At 41.3% G+C, this 6,420-nt stretch overlaps 1 gene segment (V, D, J or C); it reads right to left on the bottom strand.

Moving 5' to 3' along the window:
• Positions 1-1,735: 1,735 nt before the first annotated feature.
• Positions 1,736-3,961, bottom strand: LOC307086888 (T cell receptor delta variable 2-like). The segment is given in 3 exons: positions 3,783-3,961; positions 3,132-3,456; positions 1,736-1,745 (listed from the first exon to the last, which is right to left on the bottom strand).
• Positions 3,962-6,420: the final 2,459 nt, after the last annotated feature.

The following is a 6,420-nucleotide window of genomic DNA, read 5'->3' as shown; positions in this document are numbered from 1 at the left end:
CCTGGGTCACAAACCTATTCAGATCAAATATACCAATAAGAAGATCAAAACTGTATAGATGAGAAACATCTGGCAACCATTACCATTTCATTAGCTTATGGCAATAACATAATATATAGGCTATGTGTCCTTCAATAAATATCGCGATTATCACAATAATTCTGATGATTGAAGTAGAAATGGAAATGGTTTCAGTAGGGTAAATTGCAATCCAATCAAAGGTCTGCTAAGTTTCTTGGTTCATTGGTTTGTGGATATGTATGATATGAATTCTCAATTACAAAGAGACATTTCATCTATTGTTTACTGTAAAATTACACTGCTGGAAATTGTTCTTACATGTCTACTCCAACTAGAGAAAAGACATACAAGGATACACACGTACCCAATGGGTCTATGATAAATGCTTTATTGGCAGTAGTTTGGTCAGTAAGATCTTCCCTTAAATAATAATGTAATATTAGGTTGTTTATGTCCCAAAGTAAGCTAACCATGTGGGTTTAGTCACTTGGCTCTAGACTGAAGCATTCCCTATAGTGAACCAAAGGTTGTGTGTTGTAAATTCCCTGTTAGTTCGTTAAATCGTATAATGTATATATTGTTATTTCTATCTAGGCACTTGGGACAGCCCAGGTAGCGCTGTTGGGTCCTAGAGTTTTACTAGGTGCACGGGGTTACGTCTAGGCTTGTTGCGCCGCGATTGCATAACCCGCCACGACAGGGAATGCGTTTGTGAAGAGTGAGTTAATACTGAACGACGTATATTTATGTAGGATAAATGATATATACAGGCCGCAATTCTGTTCCATATAGTGGCCGTGATTTTGTGTGTTTGAGCTGGTTTCTGCTATTGTGTTAGTTGATTCACTCACTAATCGGGCAGCTAGTGTATAAGCCTGCACCTCACGTAGACATTGCATATGTGTACGTCACTACCGCGCCGTTGTCGGCTGTTATAGTGCAATGTGTTAACGTGTGTATGTGGAAGCTATTTATTCCAGTTATGTTTATATAGCATTTATGGGATGTTGCTAGTACTAAAGCCCGGTGCTTTAGTATGTAAATCTTGTAATATTTTTTTGTCTAGTTTCTTACTCTGTCTTACAGAAAACCATTCATACATTTATTCATTCATTCATTCCTTCATTCATTTGATTTTTCATTGAAGCCATCATCGATGTCATTCGCCTATTCAAGCTATATAAACAACAAAAACTGTTCCCTGTGTATGCGTCTACTCTCTGACCGGAGTTGCCGTCTTGATAAAGTGGTCCCAGCACACACACGCACATTCTTCAATATTGTGTTTTTGGCACTAAATGAAAGCGGAGATCAAGCTGTTGCTAAAGCAGTTGCTGCAGGTGCAGGGAGGTCAATCAGATGAATTATTAGACGAGGAGTTATTGTACGGTGAACCCCTAATACGCTGCATTGTGGATACTAGCAGCACAGAAATACACAGCGCTGCTCTCCACGCTGATGTTCTGTATCGTTAACCTGGCAGTTTGACCTTTTTCAGCACCCCCACTCATTGCAACAGCCATTCCTTTTCGGGTTTTGCATCCGTCAAGAATATGTACCCCAGGAACTGGAGCTTTTTATCGTTGCGTTGTTGCTTATACCAGAGTATTCGGTTGTAGTCGTTAATGCTGTGGAAGCATGTCAGTGTGGCCATTGCTCTTGACTCAATGGCCACAACAATCACTCGGGCGGAGTTTGGTGAACCTTGTCGCTATTAGATGCACCTATGGAGAAAATAAAAACCAAAGAGGCAAAATTGAAACGTGGGGACTGGAACCGGTCATTAGTATTCAGATGTGGAAGATCTGCTTTAGTCGTGGAGAACTAGTCACAAATGTAACACTGTAGAATGTCCAACAATGAAGCCAAATAAAATGACATTTAAGGAAATTACCTGAGACGACCGTAAATGTAATTATTAGAGCAAGGAATGTGATTGTCAACATATTTGTCTCGTGATCAGTCGATGCTAGTTAGCTTGTGACTGTCATCCTAATAAACACAACCCTAATTTAGTACATTTCCTACGTGCGATAACCTTTCAACTTGCATCGTTTTGATGGCAGTGGCTCCTATTTCCATCTCGCAACCATACCGGAACCCCCATGTGGGAGGAGCCATTTTGTGTAAATGTTTAGAAGGGAGGAAGTGATGCCATCAAAATGTCTAACCGTACAGCACTGATGTTCACCTAGACTCTGCATGGCCATCCAGTCCCCTCCTCCCACTATTGTATGATGTACGTACGACCTGGCACCTCATTTACGCACTTAATGTACACACTTACTGCATGGTTTTATTCATAGTACTTAATTGTATAGCATCTGCATTAGCTAGCTCACTGCTTTAAACATTGTTAGTGATTGTTAGTACTTATGCTTGGTTTATGAAAATCGTTACTGCACAGACAGCGATATATTGTTTCACTTCTTATGAATGTACTTATTGTATATCGCTTTGGATAAAAGTGTCTGCTAAATGCCCTAAATGTAAATGTATGGTAGGGACATTTTTTGTAGAGAGACTGGAACCAGTTGGATATGGAAAAAAGTTATTGCTAAACCCACAAAGATCGCTTTCAGTTTTGTTGAGGAAAATCCCTTATGTAGTATGTACAATAATGAAGACAAATCTGACAAAATCATGGGAAAGAAGCTGCGACAACCGTTAACTTAATTATTTGAATACACTGTCTCCTATTTCCACCTCACAATCGTACCGAAATGACAAATGTGGGAGGAGACATTTTGTGTAAATATTTAGAAGAGAGAAGGTAATGCTATCAAAATGTCAAAAATTTCAGCCCTGATATGTTGCATTTTATTTTTTTTTGTAACTTCATCACAAACCAATTAAAGAACACCCCCTAGTGCTGGGTATTTGTATTTTTTTGTCTCATTGTGTTTTGTGAAATGTCTGATTGGTAAGCAGTATAGGACCAATCATGAGGGGGGGTGTTGAGCAGACAGTGACCATTTCACTGTGAAGAAATACACCGTATGATTGGTCGAAATCCCTCCTCCCTTTCCCAGGCTCACTCAACAAGTCAACAGGAAGGAAACGGGTTTTTCCCTCTCTTGTGAACTCTGAGGGTTTTTGTAGCAGCGTACATTGGTTCTTCATCACAGTGCATTCTAGCTGCACAGTAATACTCTCCCGTGTCCTCCGGGCTCTTCGGCTTCAGCAGCTCCAGTCTAGACCACTTCTGTCCATCCCCGTCGACGGAGAAGTTCCCTTTAAAGGAAGTCTCGATGGTCGGCTGCGTGTAATAGACATACGCGATGAGCTCCAGCTGGTTGCTTCCTTGCGAGCGCCGGTACCAGAGGATGGTGTAATGGTTGGGGATTTGATGCTTGCAGGACAGGTTCACTCCGCGGCTGTTCAGCTCTTCCAGCACGGCTGCTGGGGTCTGGTCCACCTGGTGCTGTGGGGACGCTGCCAAATGAGAAGATCCATGAAGTTATACCTCACACTGAAGAAGCTAGACTTCACAGACAACTCTGTCTCACCAACCTGTGTTTTAGTTTTAAAGAATTATAATAATTTATAGAAGGCTAAGGCTAACCCAGTTGAGAATGGATCTTGTATATTCTTGCGTGCCTTCACCTAGACTAAAATCCATCATTCGATTTTGAATTGATCTTAAGTGATTTCAAACTCCAAGTCTATTTTCTCTCTCCTCCAACCCCCAGAAACACCTCACATACTAAGGGGTATTGCTTTGGCGAGGAATCACCATAAGTGAGCCGAGTGAACGATACCTTTAATCCAGATGACGTTCATGGTAATTATGTTGAATAGCAGAGTTCTCATGCTGACCGTCTGTCCTGTACCTAGGGTTACAATGTCATTCTGTCTGCGCTGAGCTCACTAGTGCTGCAGGTTCACAGGAAATAAAAGATCACAAGATGCTAATCGCTAGTCAGCTGGCGTTACACAGTTCTCAGGGTTCCAACCTCAATTTCTGCAGTCTACCTGTAGGCTTCCTTGAATATAATTTGTTTTATTGTTTGAATATTAAGTTCTAAATATGTTGTTTTGGCGGAATTAGCATCAGGTATCAGGGGAGCGTGTCTATGTTCCCCGGGTCCTATGTTCCCCTCTTTGTATGAGACAGGGGAACATAGGACCCTTTAAAAAAAAGAAAAAAGGGTCCTATGTTCCCCGCTTTTCTCAAAAAGGGTCCTATGTTCCCCGATATGTATGTGACCGGGGAACAAAGTACCAGGGAAACATAGGACCCTTTTTCAAAAAAAGGGTCCTATGTTCCCCGGTCTGTTACTTTCTCCACCATTACTGGAAAAGGACGTCTGGTTACCCTACGTACGGGAAACCCATTTGATTCCTACCTGTTCCACTGTTAAATAGCGGCCCAAATTGGTGGGCGCTATCCTGGTCATTTCTCTGCGTGAGAAATACGAAGTGTGGCGTGTGAGCGTGTGCATGGGTTGAATTGCGTGTGTCTCACGCCGAATGCGTGAGACTTAAGAGCCCTGCAATCGCGATCTTTTTCACGAAATTGGACCTGCACAAACTATATATTATATGAAAGCTGAGCCTCCACTGATTCCGACAATCTAAACCATATCATTCTGGGACTAAAACTCGCAAATAACAACTTAAGAAGAAACTTCCTCCTTTCTTTTAACAACCAAAAATTAAATTTTACCTTTGTGATTTTTGTCCACAAAGTTGAATCTGATCTCCTTAAACCACCATGAACAGATAATCCAGCGGCCAAATTTTTGCAACTAAACATGGTGTTTACAATAAATTACTAAGAGAAGGTTTCTTAGGAAAAAGGTAAATTGCCTTCAATCATACATGGTTAACATCATGGTTGTTGGTCGTTTCTTTCTAATGAAGGTAGTTGGGTTCTTGTTCTGCCTTGATGTAGCCTATTATATATATTTATATTTGTATAGCACTTTTAAATCTGAAACAGATATTTATACATTTCGTACAGCACTCATCTGAAACAGATATAATTAAACAAATTAAATGAAACATTCTTAGAGGTGAATGTATAATGACATTTAGTTTTAAACTCTCCACAAGGGTGCACAATACAATGGAGAACTGGTAGCATAATAAAAGGAAAAAGTTAAGCCTTGATGCAAGACAATATGATTAGGGGTGGGAATATACAAACATGAGTAATCCTAGATTTAAAAAGCAAAAAAGTGAACCTAAGGTGGGTCATGCGACGGTAGGCCTGCTGGCCATGCTGAGAGCAGAGTTTCCGTCGTATTTACCGGTCAAAATGTCTCCGGTCAGAATGACCAATGGAAATAAATCTCTGCGCAATTTGATTAGCTAAACATTTGTTTAGCCAATTCATGTAAAACAATGAGGGTTTTGATTGACCCGACCCGGCCAGACCCGCGGGCCGGTCGGGCCGTCACTTGGCTCCAGACTGAAGAATTTCTCATAGTAAACCAAAGGTTGTGGTTTTGGCAATGAAGGGAAGATCCGGCTGATGCCAAAGCAGTATCTGCAGGTGCATGGAGGTTAATCCGATGAATTATTGGACGAGGAGTTATTGTACGGTGAACCCCTAATACGCTGCATTGTGGAAGCTAGCAGCACAGAAATACACAGCGCTGCTCTCCACGCTGATGTTTGGTATCGTTAACGTGACAGTTTGGTCTTTATAAGCACTCCCACTAATCACAACATCGATTCCCTTTTCGGGTTTTGCATCCGTCAAGAATATGTACCCCAGGAACTGGAGCTTTTTATCGTTGCGTTGCTGTTTGTACCAGAGGATTCGATCGTAGTTCTCATTGCTGTGGGAGCAGTTCAGCGTGACTGTTGCTCCTGACTTAGTAGCTACAACCATCTCAGGCGGAGTTTGCTGAACCTGGTCCTTAAGGGGTGCACCTAGGGAGAAAAGGAGAACTGAAGATCAAATTGTCGTAGAAACTGTTTTCCAACAGGAGAATTTTTTTACCTAGAGTCAGTAATATTAAATGAGATTGCTAGCCCCACAAAGATTGGTTTCAGTTTTCGAAGAAAATTAAAAAACATAGCATTGTACAATGTTATGTTATCCAGTAGCCATAGTAAAGGGTAGTAGCCCTACCTGAGACAACTGTAAACGTAAATATTAGCGCAAGCAATGTGATTGCCGACATATTTGTCCCACTGTGATCATTCAATGCTTGCTAGCGTGGGACTCTCATCTTATAATAGAGGCCTATCAAGTACATTTCCTACTTGCGATAACCTTTCAACTTGCATCGTTTTGATGGCAGTGGCTCCTATTTCCATCTCACAACCATATCGGAACCCCCATGTGGGAGGAGCCATTTTATGTAAATTGTTAGAAGAGAGGATATGATGCCATCAACTCTTCTAACCGTATAGCACTGATGGTGGTGACATTTGTTCTGAATC

The sequence above is a fragment of the Pollachius pollachius genome (assembly GCF_949987615.1).
Source record: "Pollachius pollachius genome assembly, chromosome: 15".
Lineage (NCBI taxonomy): Eukaryota > Metazoa > Chordata > Actinopteri > Gadiformes > Gadidae > Pollachius > Pollachius pollachius.
This window is presented reverse-complemented; position numbering and strand designations above follow the sequence as displayed.